The sequence below is a fragment of the Erinaceus europaeus genome, chromosome 2 (assembly GCF_950295315.1).
Source record: "Erinaceus europaeus chromosome 2, mEriEur2.1, whole genome shotgun sequence".
NCBI lineage: Eukaryota > Metazoa > Chordata > Mammalia > Eulipotyphla > Erinaceidae > Erinaceus > Erinaceus europaeus.
This window is the reverse complement of record NC_080163.1, coordinates 189,578,931-189,595,250: the sequence shown is the minus strand read 5'-3', so window position 1 is coordinate 189,595,250 and position 16,320 is coordinate 189,578,931.

Here is a 16,320-nt window from a genome sequence, read left to right as displayed (position 1 = left end):
GAAACTCTCTGTAAAAACTCAAGAGTGTGGGATGGACCAGCAAGCCAATTAGAAGGAACTGGGGAGACAGCATAATGGTTCTGCAAAAAGACTCATGCCTGAGGCTCCAAGTTTCTAGAGTCAAGCCCCAACTCAACCATCAGCCAGGGCTGAGTAGTTCTCTGGCAAAAAAATAAATAAATAATAAAATAAAATAAGTAAAAATAAATAATTATAATAATCTGCTCAGTGAGGGAGAGACCAGTTTGCATGCTAGGTTAACACAGACTCAGTAAAAACTTAGAAAGAATGAGATGGACAAGTCCCAACCTAAACAATGCAGGAAGGGTCGTTTCTGTTTGCTTTCATTTCTGCACTTACAGGCAGATTGTTTTACAAGGTTGTTTGGCACAAAAGTACAGTTTCAGCTGTCTCACTAGTGGTGTCCCCCACAGACAGACTGCCTGCCAGCCCCCTCCACTGTGGCATGACTCACTGTACCAGGTACAGAATTTATAGACTGGCTGGGGAGACAGCATGATGATTATGTAAACAGATTTCCTGCCTGAGGCTCTAAAGTCCCAGGTTCAATCCCTAGCACACCCTAAACCAGAGCTGAGGAGGGCTGTGGCTGCTCTCTGTATCTTTCTCTTTGTGTCTGTCATTAAAAATAATAAATTGGGAGTTGGGCTGTAGCGCAGCAGGTTAAGCGCAGGTGGTGCAAAGCACAAGGACCGGCATAAGGATCCCAGTTTGAACCCCGGCTCCCCACCTGCAGGGGAGTCGCTTCACAGGTGGTGAAGCAGGTCTGCAGGTGTCTATCTTTCTCTCCCCCTCTCTGTCTTCCCCCCCTCTCTCCATTTCTCTCTGTCCTATCCAACAACAAAGCAATGTCAACAATGGCAATAATAACCGCAACGAGGCTGCAACAACTAGGGCAACAAAAAGGGGAAAAAATGGCCTCCAGGAGCGGTGGATTCATGGTGCAGGCACCGAGCCCAGCAATAACCCTGGAGTAGAAAAGAAAAAGGGAATAAATAAATAAAATAAATATTAAAAATAATAATAATAAATAAATAAGTAAATAAAATATTGATTTTGGTTGGGCAGTACCCCTGGTAGAACACACCAGTTACCATGTGCAAGAATCCAAGTTCTAGCCCCTACTCCCCAACTGCAGGCCGGTCTTTCTCTCTCTCTCTCTCTTTCCCTCTCTCCTTCTCTCTGCCCTCTTTCCTTTGTGATTTCTCTCTGTCTTAATCCAATAGATAAATATATAAATAAACAGAATTATAGACTGTATCAAACCCTTTCCAGTCTGGTTTTTTATGTGGCATTAAGATTTTTTATTTATTTTCTTTTTTAATAATGACAGAGAGTCTGAGAAAAGGTGGGGGAGTTAGGAAGAGAGAGAAGCAGCACTGCTTTATTGCTTTCATAGTCACTCATCCTGCTTGGAGGATGGAGAAGTATTTTCTAAGAGGAGATTATTTCACTCTTGTCTCTAGAATGTTTGTTAGTTGGAGCAAGTGCTTTTAGGATCTTCCTTCTGGCCATAGCGAGGAGCTATGGGCTGTGTTTCTCTCTCTCTCTCCCTCTCTCTCTCTCTCTCTCTCTCATGAGTAATCACTTTTTTTCCAGGGTTATCACTGGGGCACTTGCTGGTACTGTGAACACACTGCTCCCAGTAGCCATTTTTTTTAAAAAAACATTTTATTGGATTGGACAGACAGAAATTAAGAGAGGAGGGATATATATATATATATATATATATATATATATATATATGTATATATATATATATATATATATGATTAAGTGATTACTCATGAAAAAGAGAGAGAGAATGAGATAGAGATAGAGAGAGAGAGAGAGACCTGCTTCACCACTTTCAAAGCATCCAGTGTACCAGAAAGGGGGCTTGAACCAGGGTACTTGTGAGGATCCTTGTGCACAGGACTGTGTGTGTTTAACTGGGGCTGCCACTGCCTCACCCTCTGGTAGTTTTCTCTGTTGGACTCCTGTTCCCTGTAGATCTTCAACTTTGTTTCTACTTTTTCTTTTTGGATTTCATTTGCTATTCCTTTACTTGCTTCCTACAGCAAAAAGCTCTGTGATCAATTTTCAGCCACATCTGCTTTTATTTTATTTTTCATCATTATTTTTATTTAATTGCAACCTAATTACACTCAGGTTTGATGCCTTGAATCCACCATTCCTGTTGGCCATTTTCCCCTGTTTTTCCTTTTCCCGAAAGGGTGAGACACAAAGGGAACTGGGCCCTGTACACAGTGCTCCTCAGTCAGCCCAGAGAGGGGAGGCCACCTGTCCAAGGTCACATAGCAAAGAATTAATCAGTCAGGACTCTGATCTAGGTCTTCGCTTGCTCTCAAGCTTGGTGATCTTGCCTATAGAGGTAAACTGAGGCCCAGTCAGGGAAGAGGGCTCCCAGGCTTCACCATAGGCTCCCTCAGGAGGCCCCTCCCCAGCCACACAGGACCTGGCCCTGGGCCCACAGGACAGGCTTGTGATGACACACACTGCTGGCTCCATCCAGGTCCAAGGTCACCATCAGGTAAGCTCACACAACCTCCCCAGCCTTGGTCCTGTCAGGGAAATTGAACTGGAAACTCAGTCCTGCTCCTGGTACCATCCACACTGAGACAGTCTCCATCCCTGCTGCCCTCTGTTCCCTGTTCACACAAAGCATACAGAAACAGGGATGCAGGTCTGTGGGCCACATGTCACCTTAGCACCTGGCCAAAGTCAGAGGCTGCAGCCAAACAGGGCTGCTTGATCCCCAGCCATCCAGGCCCACACAGGACCGATCTCAGAACCCACATGTGGGTCCCCTCAGGGTACCAGGGAGGGTGAGTCAGTGGAGCTAGAAGGGGAGAAGGGAAACCTCCTTGGGTCTTTAGGGAGCCCTGGTCCTGGTCATCCAGGAACCAGATGAGTATGGCAGTGTCCCCACCTGTTCTTGTGGCCTCACTGAGACAGGCAGGTGCAGGCTCAGTCGGCACCCCCAGTGCTCACAGAGGACTTACTCTGCATCAGGAAGGAGCAGGTCAGCTCAGGGAGAACAGTGAGTGGGGATGGGAATCCTCTCCTCTCCTCTGCCTGTTTCTCACACCTCCCCCCTCAAAGGCACATCTTTGCCCCCACTCTCTCCTAGCCTGCTGTCTCTAGCCCTCTGCCTGCTCATAACAGGAGTCGCCCCAAAGGGAGCTCCATGCACCCCCATCCCATCTTCTCTTCCCCCAGTGCTCTCTCCACTCGGGGGAAAGCCCATCCCAGAATGAGGTGCAGGCTATAGAGCAGGAGAGACAGGCCACACATCATAGGCCTTGAGACAGAGCCATCTGGGGTGTCAGCATTTTCTGTACCTACCTGGTCCTCCTGCCAAGGGCACCCATGAGAGACTCCGTTTTGTCATATTATACAACTTTAGGTCTTCTGCCTTGGGGGTAGTTGGCCCAAGCTGCTCATCAGCTTAAGACATTCATCAGAGGCCCACCAGAGAGAGGGAACTGTCGCCAGAGGGGAATCATGAGTGATACAAGGTGATCCACACTGCTTTTGTTTTATACAGAGCTTCTCAGTAACTGAGAAAATAGTTCAGCAGAGAAATCACCAAAGCATCACTAAGTAAAAGGCATGACAGATTCAGAGGTCTTCAATACCAGAAGATATCAGGGGGTCTCCAAAATAAATGGACTCTCAGATGAATCCCACTTTCCTACCTGGGACTTACAGAAGATTCCAGCAGGTCCACCACAGAGAGTCTCACCTTCAGAGACTCACGTCAAAAGGAGTTCATGATACGTTCAGTTCATGTACACACTCAGGAGAACATCCATTCAATCACATGCTCACACACACACATATGCCCTCTCACACACTGCTACATATGTGCATGCCTGTGTCATGGCCATAATTCTCTGGCACAGTTAAAATGTGAAAAGAGCAGTGACTGGGTCATTACAGTGGTGCCTGCTGTTCTGAAATGTGATGTTGCTTGAGGGAGAATCAAGGCTTTGATGACACATGTCTGCAAGCTTGTAGAGACACATAGCACACCATCTTCAAAGTAAAGTTTCAGCTGTGAATGGAAGGCTTTTTCTTTTTTGCTTTACTTTTTTCCCATTTGAAATTTTATTTTAAAAAACCATAGTAGCAAAGCAGCAAGGAATCTCAGTGTAGTTTACGGCTTGTATATGGGTGGGCGGACCTGAGCCAGATGCCGGGAGCCTGAGATCTGAAGCTTCTCGGGGTTGAGAGAAAATCACTTCAGTCATCTCATAGTTTATCTGAAGAGTCTGGAGGGGACAGCACCTAGACACCTTGAGATGGGAGAATGTCAAGTGTGGTAGAAGTGAGACACAAAATGAAGCAAGCAGAGTAGACAAATGTGTTTTCATCAGACAGGTTATGAGGGGCAAGTCTCGCAGCCAGAGCAGCCCGGGAAATGAGCCACCTGCCCCAGGGGAAGCTGCAAGAGTTTGAGTCTGATGAAAGCTGGGTACTTAAGTACAAGGGTGTGCAGGTCTGGTAGGAGTCGGCCTGTAACCAACTAATGTAAGAGAAATGCAACTCCCTGCCATCCATGTGGCCTCGGGTCTTATTCTTTGGTTACTTTGGACTATAATACGGAATTTTCTTTTTATTACAGGTTCAGGGCTCTTTTAGGCAGCATGGGAAGACTGGTGGTCTTGAGGAAATCTGTGGGATGTGTCTCCCATGCAGGCAGGAGTAAGATAAGTTCTAACTGTATGGGTGAGGGAGGACCGCTCATTCGGTTTGAGTGAGATAAATTCTTTCCTTGAGGGTAGGGATCAGGACTCAGCAATGTTTTCTTCAAGGTGTGTAGTCATCAGAACTCTCCCCAGTTTATTTATTGATAAAAACACAACTCATCAAAAGGAACAGGAAGATCAAAAATACTTTCAGGTAAACACAATGCTGGAACAACTGTAAAAACACAAGTGACTAGGGGAAAAATATATACCTGAAAGCAGTACACAAGAGCATGCAGGGAATACCCCCAACACTACAACATCTGCACTATTACAGTCTTTAGGTCCATGATTGGTCAACAATTTGTTTGGCTTTGTATGTTAACACTCATTTCAGCCACCAGGTTCCGGATGCCAGCGAGATGCTGACCAGACTTCCCTGGACAGACGACCCCATCAATGTGTACTGGAGCTCCACTTCCTCAGAGCCCCACCCTACTAGGGAAAGAGAGAGACAGACTGGGAGTATGGATTGACCAGTCAAAGCCCATGTTCAGCGGGGAAGCAATTACAGAAGCCAGACCTTCCACCCTCTGCAACCCACAACAACCCTGGATCCATACTCCCAGAGAGATAGAGAATGGGAAGGCTATCAGGGGAGGGGGTGGGATGTGGAGATCGGGTTATGGTATTTGTGGGGAATTGTACCCCTCTTATTCTATGGTTTCGTTAATGTCTCCTTTCTTAAATAAAAAAATAATAAAATTAAGTTAAAAAAACACAAATGACTTTAAAAGTGTGGGAGACATCAAGAATGTATTAACCTTTGATCAAAATAGTCTTTGTCTGAATGTCATGCGGCAGGTGCAAATTCTCTGATTCCTCAAGAGATATTCAGGTCCCAAGCCCTTCAAGGAAGGAGACAGAGGCCAGAGTCACAGAGGTGAACTTTGCATAATCTCAATTATCTGCTGAACAATAAAGAACTCTATTAACACTCTATTGACACTCTTCCATACCTCTGCCTTAAGGAGGAGTGAGCTGTACAGAAAGGAGAGCCTAAAGCCTTGCTTGCTGGGAAAGCCTGGTATTCTAGACAAAGGAACACACCTGTTAACAATCAGCCAGACATGTTCAGTAAACATGAGGACTTTAGGTAAATCAATAGAATTTCTAACAACAAATAGAAGAAATCTGAGATCAGAAAACTCGATCAACAGTGTTTTTTTCTTTGCATTTCTCTAATGATAGAGTCAAGTGGAGCACTGTTTCACATACTCATGGGCCACATGTGTCTCTTCTTCAAGAAACTGTCTATTCAGTGTGAACAACTTATCTAAGCACACATTCTTTTTTTAAAATTTCTTTATTGGGGAATTAATGTTTTACATTCAACAGTAAATACAATAGTTTGTACATGCATAATATTCCCCAGTTTCCCATAATAATACAACCCCCACTAGGTCTTCTGTCATCCTTCTTGGACCTGTAATTTCCCCACCCACCCACCCCAGAGTCTTTTACTTTGTTGAATACACCAATTCCATTTCAGGTTCTACTTGTGTTTTTTTTTTTTTTCTGATCTTGTTTTTCAACTTCTGCCTGAGATTGAGATCATCCCATATTCATCCTTCCGTTTCTGACTTATTTCATGTATCATGAATTTTTCTTTTCTTTTTTATTTTTTTATTTAAGAAAGGATTAATTAACAAAACCATAGGGTAGGAGGGGTACAACTCCACACAATTCCCACCACCCAATCTCCATATCCCACCCCCTCCCCTGATAGCTTTCCCATTCTCTATCCCTCTGGGAGCATGGACCCAGGGTCATTGTGGGTTGCAAAAGGTAGAAGGTCTGGCTTCTGTAATTGCTTCCCCGCTGAACATGGGCCTTAACTGGTCAGTCCATACTCCCAGTCTGTCTCTCTCTTTCCCTAGTAGGGTGGGTCTCTGGGGAAGCTGAGCTCCAGGACACATTGGTGGGGTCTTCAATCCAGGGAAGCCTGGCCAGCATCCTGATGGCATCTGGAACCTGGTGACTGAAAAGAGAGTTAACATACGAAGCCAAACAAATTGTTGAGCAATCATGGACCCAAAGCTTGGAATAGTGGAGAGGAAGTGTTAGGGAGGTACTCACTGCAAACTCTAGTGTACTTCTGCTTTCAGGTATATATTTTGCAGTAGTTTATGGATATGTGTGAACATATGCTCTCTCACACAGAAACTGGTGTATATCTAGGTTTTGGGACTTTGTTAGAAAGTGAACCACCTGGGATGGAATTATGAAAGGAAAGGTCTCACCCAAGTAATGAAGCTGAAGGGTTGTCATTCCACACGTGAAGTCTCTGGACACAGTCTAAAGTGAAGCATGTTGAGGTGGCAATCATTGCGTTGGTTAGGTTGTGATCGGCGGATGCAATATTATTTGATATGGATTGGGAGAGGCATACGGGATATCCAGTAATTCCTCTGCTGGGGTTATACCCCAAGGATTCCATAACACCCAACCAAAAAGAGGTGTGTACTCCTATGTTCATAGCAGCACAATTCATAATAGCTAAAACCTGGAAGCAACCCAGGTGCCCAACAACAGATGAGTGGCTGAGAAAGCTGTGGTATATATACACAATGGAATACTATGCAGCTATCAAGAACAATGAACCCACCTTCTCTGACCCATCTTGGACAGAGTTAGAAGGAATTATGTTAAGTGAGCTAAGTCAGAAAGATAAAGATGAGTATGGGATGATCCCACTCATCAACAGAAGTTGAGTAAGAAGATCTGAAAGAGAAACTAAAAGCAGGACCTGACCAAATTGTAATGAGGGATAGACATGAATTTTTCAAGGTCTATCCAAGATCGGCTGAAAATGGTGAGGTCACCATTATTTATAGCTGAGTAGTATTCCATTGTGTATATATACCATAACTTGCTCAGCCACTCATCTGTTGTTGGACACCTGGGTTGATTCCAGGTTTTGGCTATTACAAATTGAGCTGCCAAGAACATATGTGTACACAGATGTTTTTGGATGGATGTGTTGGGTTACTTAGGATATATCTCCAGGAGAGGAATTACAGGATCATAGGGTAGGTCCGTTTCTAGCCTTCTGAGAGTTCTCCAGACTGTTCTCCACAGAGGTTGGAACAACTGACAATCCCACCAGAAGTTCAGGAGTGTTCCTTGGACCTCACACCCCCTCCAGCATTTGCTGCTATTACCTTTTCTGATGTATGACATTCTCACAGGAGTGAAGTGGTATATCATTGTTGTCTTTATTTGCATTTCTCTGACAATCAAAGACTTGGAGCATTTTTTCATGTGTTTCTCAGCCTTCTGGATCTCTTCTGTGGTAAATATTCTGTCCATCTCCTCCCCCCATTTTTGGATGGGTTTATTTGTTGTCTTGTTGTTGAGTTTGTCTAGCTCTTTATATATGTTGGTTATTAAACTCTTGTCTGATGTATGGCATGTAAAGATCTCCCATTCTATGAGGGGTCTCTTAGTTTGGGTAGTGGTTTATTTTGCTGTGAAGAAGCTTTTTAATTTGATGTAGTCCCATAGGATTATACTTGCCTTAGTCTTCTTTGTAATTGGATTCATTTCATTGAAGATGTCTTTAAAATTTATGCGGAAAAGAGTTCTGCCAATATTTTCTTCTAAGTATCTAATAGTTTGTGGTCTAACATCCAAGTCCTTGATCCACTTGGAATTTATATTTGTATTTGGTGAAATACAGTGATTCAGTTTCATTCTTCTGCATGTTTCAACCCATTGTTTCCAACACCATTTGTTGAAGAGACTCTGCTTTCCCCAATTAATATTCTGGGCCCCTTTGTCAAAGATTAGATGTCCATAGGTGTGGGGGCCTAAGCTCACATTATAAGGCTATACTTTGGAGCAGAGTGATGTCTCACCTGGCAGAGTACAGACATTACCATGTGCAAATATACAGAGAGAACACATGCCTCTCCAGGTAAAATGGAGTTCTTGCCTATATTAGTATACTGAATCACTAATTTGAGGTGAATCTGCTGAAGGATTCTGCTATAGATTTGATGCATCTTCATTTAAAATGAATTTCAAAGGACATACATATGAGCAGCACAGTTTCAAATTCATTGTTTATTAAGAGCAGTTAGTCCTAGGAAGGGCAGGGATCGATCTGGGCTCTCACATGTAAGAATCTGGTAGGTGGCACCATTCTTGCCCTGAAGTTACAATCGGTGGGCTCATGTTGAAAGAAGACTTTGGGGTCTGGGAGATAGATTAATGTTTCTGTAAAAAGCTTTTATGCCTAAGGAGCAAGGTTTCAGGTTCACTCCCCAGCTCTCCAGCATAAATCTGAGCTGAGCAGTGTTCTGCTCTCACTCTAATATATAGATATAGATACAGATATAGAAAGATATATATATATAGATATAGACAGATAGATAGATAGATAGATAGATACAGATTTTTTTATTTTACCAGAATCTTGCTACACCCTTCATCATGGTGTTGCAGGAACCTCAGAGTTCAGATATGAGAGTCTCTTTACATCAGCATTTTCTTTCTTTCTTTTATTTATAAAAAGGAAACATTAAGAGTCAGGCAGTAGCACAGCTGGTTAAGCATAGGTGGTGCAAAGTGCAAGGATGGGCATAAGGATCTTGGTTCAAGCCCCCAGCTCCCCACCTGCAGGGGAGTTGCTTCACAGGCAGTGAAGCAGGTCTGCAGGTGTCTTTCTCTCCCCCTCTCTGTCTTCCCCTCCTCTTTCCATTTCTCTCTGTCCTATCCAACCATGACAACAGCAATAATAACAACAACAATAAAACAACAAGGACAACAAAAGGGAATAAATAAATATTTAAAAAGACATTTTAAAAAAGGAAATATTGACAAAATCATAGGATAAGAGGGGTACAGCTCCACACAATTGTCACCACCATATCTCCATATCCTATCCCCTCCCCTGATCGCGTTCCTATTTTTTATCCCTCTGGGAGTATAGATCCAAGATCATTGTGGGATGCAGAAGGTTGAAGGTTCGGCTTCTGTAATTGCCTCCCCGCTGAACATGGGTGATGACTGGTCGATCCATACTCCCAGCTTGCCTCTTTCTTTCCCTAGTGGGGTGGGGCTCTGTGGAAGCAGGGCTCCAGGATACATTGGTGAGGTCGTCTGTCCAGGGAAATCTGGTTGCATCATGCTAGCATAGGGAACCTGGTGGTTGAAAAGAGAGTCAACATACAAAGCCAAACAAATTCTTGACCAATCATGTACCTAAATGCTGGTATAGTGCAGATGAAGAGATCAGGGGTCCTCCATTTTGTAGATAGCTAGTAGGCATATTTTAGTTATATTCCAAAGGGCCTGTGGCTATACTAGATTTCCCCCCTGTCTTTATATCAGCATTATGACATCTACCTCTGTCCATCTCCTTCTCTCTGTATTTTTCTGTATCTCTAGCTTTCGTTACTAAACATAACGATAAAATAAAATAGGATAAAATAGTAAGAAAGAGAGAGAGAACGAGAGAGAGAGCTTGGGCAGAAGTATATGCCCTGTAGTTATCATCTTTCTCTCTCTAAACCTATCTCTCATTACTAAACTTATTCATAAAATAATTTAAAATGAAAATAATTTCAAAAGGAGTCAGGGGATGGGAGACAGCATAGTAGCTAGCACCATTCTCTCTCTCTGTCTGTCTCTGTCTCTCTCTCCTTACAAACAGCTAAATATAATAATAAAATAACAATAATTAAATTAAGACCTTGGGCTGAGAAGCTGTCTGAGGAGTCCTGCCAAACACTTTTATGTTTTGGTCTCAATAACCCAGTTTTAATCCCACGACCACCATTTTCTTTAGCTGAGAAGTGTTCTGGTGTTTCTCTGTGTGATTTTCTCACTGGGTCTGTGTCAAGAAGAGAAAATTAAGAGAATATTAGGAGAAATACGGGAGCCCTTTGGTTGTCTCTAGTAGCCCAGAGGGTGCATTCTGCTCCATGTCCACAAGGTGGAGACATTACACAGAGGGGGCCCCTGCTAGAGGGCTCTTGCTCTCACTGGACCGCTCCTTGGTCTGCACTACTTGTTCATTTGGGCAGGGTGTTTGCAGTCTGCTCCCAAGATTTGTTCTTGGCGGCTTCCTTCCCAGGAGCTAGGGAGAAGCAAGAGGCAGGGTTCACTGGGAAGAGCACAGGGCTCCCGTGGCTGAGGCATCAGATTCCCTGGCCTGGTGTGGTATCCACAGCGACAGAAGGGTTCTGGAGCTCTGCCTTTGCTCCCCCGTCTCTGTGCCATAGGCTAATCTGTTTATGTTTCCAGTACTGCTACATCCCCCTTCCTGAAAATAGGTGATCTGAGCACCTGTGCTGGGGTAATGGGCAGTGATGAACCTGCTGTAGTTCCAGACTTCCATGCACAAGGACCAGGCATGCAGCCCTGTAAGACCCTGCAGAGGGAGGAGAGGTAAGGCAGGTCTGTGGGAAGGGAGTGGGGTGGGGTCTGTCTCTCCACCTGTCTAGCTCATCCTGCCACCTCAGTTTCTCCATGTACCTTCCAATCAAAGAAAAGAAGAAGAGGTAGAGGGTGGGGGTAAAGAAAGCTGCCAGCAGCGCTGGCTTCCTGTGCTGGCACAGAGCCTCAGCAATCAACCCAGTGGTATCCAATCTAGACATGGGGACAGGTGTAGATACCAAAATGGTGATGGAAAGGTACTCTCCTGCCCGAGGCTCTGAAGTCCCAGTTTCAGTGCCCTATGACACCATAAGCCAGAGCTGATCAATGATCTAGTGAAAATGAAAAATAGAATCACAAATGGAAAAAAGTACAGACAATAAAACTGTTTTTAAAAGAAAGGACTAAAGAAAGAAAGAAAGGAAGGAAGAAATAAAGAAAGAGACAATGGAGGAAATGCAAATATGCAGAAACCCACGCAGATGGTTCTGATGATTGAAGTGGTAAAATGAAGGACCAGGCTGCTTAGTGCTTGTCACCGGGCCATAAATCAGAAACAGAAACAAAGTCTCAAAGCTGTGCCTGGTGCCTGGGGTTAGTGTGAGGTCACCCCAGCAGGAGTCTTCTAGGGGATCCAACCCCTTGCAGCTGTTGAACCAGGAAGGCTCTGGGCTGTTCCCTACCTCAACTTTACAAAGGGAACTGGGGTCCCAGGAGGTGGGTTGTGCACAGTGCCTGGATGGTGATGTCTGAGTTCCTCTGAGCTTTGTTTCAGCAAGAAGTGCTCTGTTGTAAGAAAATGGAATTCCCCAAATTTAGACTAGTTCATTGAAATAGAGAAAATGTCTGAGAAAAGATGAAATTACAATAATGCACTAATTGTTTCAGCTCCACACCTGGCGGATACAAATGTTTATATTGAAACTGAATACCCTGTAACCCCTGCTCTCTCAGCTATATGTTAACTTGTCTATTTGGCTTCTGTAAAAACTGCTTGCTTTCTCCCTGTTAGATAAGAATGGATTGTTCTCCTTGAAACCTTTACCCCAAAGATAAATTAGCAAGGACATGCAGACTACCCCAATCATGAAGACCCCCCCCTTCACTTTTCCCTTTTCAAAGAGGGAGAATTTCAAACCTGGTTACTCAGAGCGAGGGGACCAGACTTGGTACCAGCCTGAGATCAGCCAGCTGGGTTTATCTTGTCTTGTCTTTGTCTTTTCGTGTCATCTCTGTGTTAAGTCTGAGTACTGGCCTTATTTTCAGTCTTTCAAACTTAAGAATAAATTCCTTTAATTCTACTTATATACGGGAGTCCTGTCAGTTTGTGTGGGTCCAGATCAGAAGTGCTCTAACACTATGTCTCTCTTTATCTCAGTCTCTCTCACTGTTGGTGTGTGATAGGTCATAAAAAGGGCAAACGCTAGAAGAAGAAGGTCATAAAAAACGTCCTGGAAATGTTACATCCTAAAGTGATACCATTTTGCAGAAAATCCGAGTGGTGGTGGGGGGAGGAGGGAAAACTCGTTGGCTCAGGGATTGCTCAGTGCTAGTAAAATGGAAAATCCATACAGCAGGAGCAAAGATTTGGGCTGTAGAAGGGGACTTGAATCTGGAGAGACTGCATGTGCCATGCTGCACAGGAAGCCCCTCTTTTCTACAGGAGGATAACAGCTTTGTGTATTTAGCCAAATAAGTCAAGAGACTTACAGAGCTTAGTCCTGGGAAGGACAGGAGATCACACTGGGCTCTCACGTGTAAGAATCTGGTAGGTGGCCCCATTGTTGCCCTGAAGCTACAATCTGTGGGGTGCTGTTGAAAGAAGACCTTGGAGGCTGGGGAGATAGCTTAATGATTCTGTAAATAGCTTTCACGCCTGAGGGTTCAAGGTTTCTGATTCAGTCTACAGCTCTCCAACTAAGTCTGAGCTGAGCAGTGCTCTCCTCTCACTCTGCGAGATATATATTGATTAATGGATTTTTGAAAATTTTACCAGAGCCTTTGTGCACCCTGCGTCATGGTGTTGCAGGGACCTCAGAGGTTCAGGTAGGAGAGTCTCTTTGCATCAGCATAATGATATCTGCCCCTGCCCATCACCTTATCTCTGTATCTTTCTGTATCTCTAGCTCTCATCACGAAACATAATGATAAAATAAAATAGGATAAAATAGTAAGTAAAAAAGGAGAGCTTGGGCAGAAGTGACTGCCCTGGAGTTATCATCTTTCTCTCTCTAAACCTATCTCTCATTACTAAAGCTATTAGTAAAATAAATGAAAATGAAAATAATTCCAAAAGGCATCTGAGCCTGGGAGACACCTTAGTAGCTAGCACCATATGCTCTCTCTTTCTCGCTCTCTCTCTGTCTCCCTCTCTCGGTGTCTCTTTCTCCAAGTATGATAAATATGATAATACAATAAAATACCAGTAATTAAAATAAGACCTTGGGCTTAGAAGCTATCGGAGGAGTTCTGCCAAAGATTTTTAGGGCTTTGGTCTCAAGAACCCAGTTTCAATCCCAAGACCACCATTCACATTACCTGAACAGTGTTCTGGTGTCTCTGTGTGCTTTTCTCACTGGGTCTGTGTCAAGAAGATAAAATGAAGAGAAAATTCAGAGAAATACGAGAGCCCTTAGGTTGTCTCTAGCTCTTTGGTTGTACCTACTCAGCCAAAGGGTGCATTTTGCTCTGTGTCCACAAGGCGGCGACATTTCTCAGCACGGACCCTGCTGGGATGCCCTTGCTCCCACTGGTCAGCCCCTTGGCATGCACTCATTGTTCATTTGGGCAGGGTGTTTGCAGTCTGCTCCCAGGATTTGTTCTTGGAATCTCCCTTCCCTGGAGCTAGAAAGAGGCAGGAGGTAGGGTTTACTGGACTGAGCACCGGGCTCCTGTGGCTGAAGTGCCAGATTCCCTGGTTTATGGAGTGTGCACAGAGGAAGAAGGGTTCTGGAGCTCTGCCATTGCTCCCCCTGCCTCTGTGCCATGGGCCAGTCCCTTTCTCTTTCCTGCACTGCTCCAACCTCCTTCCTGGAAATAAGTGAACTGAGCAACTGTGCTGGGCAGCTGGGCTCCATGCACAGGAACCAGGCATGCAGCCCTGTAACCCCCTGCAGAGGGAGGACAGGTAAGGCAGGTCAGTAAGGTGGAGTTGAGTCTCTCTTTCTCTCCATCTGTTTAACTCACTCTGCCCTCTCTCTTTCTCCGTGTACTTTCCAATCAAAGAAAAGAAGAAATAGGAGGGTTTGTGGGTAAAGAAAGCAGCCAGAAGTGCTGGCTTCCTAGTGCTGGCACAGAACCTCAGCAAGCAAACCAGTGTTATCTTACCCAGACATGGGGGCAGGGTAGATACCAAAATGGTGATGCAAAGACACTCTCCTGCCTGAGGCTCTGAAGTCCCAGGTTCAATGCCCCACAACACCACAAGCTAGAGCTAATGAGTGCTCTAGTGAAAATAAAAAATAAAATCACAAATGGAAAAAAGTACAGACAAGAAAAATGTTGACAAAAGAAGGAAAGAAAGAATGAAGACAGACAGACAGACAGAAAGAAATAGACAATGGATGGAAAGCAGATATGTAGGAACCCTAGCAGGAGGTGCTGGGGATTGAAGTGGTAGAATGAAGGACCAGGCTGATTGGTGCTTGTCATTGGGCCGGCAATCAGAAACAGAATGAAAGTTTCAAAGCTGTGTCTGGTGCCTGGGGGTAGCGTGAGGATTCCACAGGAATCTTCTAGGGGATCCAATCCCTTGCAGCTGTTGAACCAGGAAGGCTCTGAACTGTCCTCCACCTCAATTTTACAAAGGGATCTGGGGTTCCAGGAGGTGGGTCTGTGCATAGGGCCTTTGATGGTGATAACTGATCCCTCAAACCTTTGTCTCAGCAAGAAGTGCTCAGTATCTCTCTGTATCTCGGTCTCTCTCACTGTTGGTGTGTGGTAGGACATAAAGAACATCCTGGAAATGTTGCAACCTAAAGTGATACCATTGTGCAGAAAATTAGTGTGGGTGGGAGGAGGACAGAAAACTCACTGGCTCGGGGATAATCAGTGCTAGGAAAACAGAAAATCTACACCACATGACAAAGTTTGGGCAGTACAAGGGGACTTGAATCAAGTTCTCCTCTTTGGCCAGAGATCTGGAGAGACTGCATTTGCCATGCTGCACAGAAAGTCCCCCTTTTCTACAGGGTGAAAACATGTTTGTGTATTTAGCCAAGTAAGTCAAGAGAGGGGGTCACAACACTTAGTCTTGGGAAAGGGAGGGGATCAAACTCAGCTCTCACATGTAAGAATCTGGTAGGTGGCCCCATTCTTGCCCTGACGCTACAATCTGTGGGATCCTGTTGAAAGAAGTCATTGGGAGATAGCTTAATGTTTCTGTAAAAATCTTTCATATCTGAGGGTTTAAGGCTTTAGATTCAGTCCCAGCTCTTCAGCAGAAGTCTGAGCTGAGCAGTGCTCTGCTCTCACTCTGCGATATATATATATATATATATATATATGTGTGTGTGTGTGTGTGTGTGTGTGTGTGTGTGTGTGTGTGTATGTATATATATATATATATTCATTGATTGATGTCTTTGAATTTTACCAAGTCTTTGTGGAATCATGCATCATGGTGTTGCAGGAACCTCAGAGCTTTAGGTAGAACAGTGTCTTTGCAACAGCACTTTGATATCTACCCCCTGCTCATCTCCCTCTCTCTGTATCTTTTGTATCTCGAGTTCTCATTACTAAATATAACAATAACATAAAATAGTAAGTAAAAAGGGAGAGCTTGGGCAGAACTGACTGCCCTGTAGTTATCATTTCTCTCTCTAAAGCTATCTCTCATTACTAAAAGTATTCCTAAAATAAAGTATAATAAAAACAATTCAATAGGTGTCTGGGGCTGAAAGACAGCTTAGTAGCTAGCACCATATTATCCCTCTCTCCCTCTCTCTATCTCTCTGTCTCTCCCTCCAAATAGCTAAATATAATAATAATACAGTATAATGCCAATAATTAAAATAAGACCTTGGGTTGAGAACCTCTCTGAGGAGTTCTGCCAAAGACTTTTAGGGCTTTGGTCTCAAAAACACAGTTTCAGTCCCAGGACCACTGTTTACTTTAGCTGAGCAGTGTTTGGTGTTTCTCTGTGTGCTTTCCTCACTGGGTC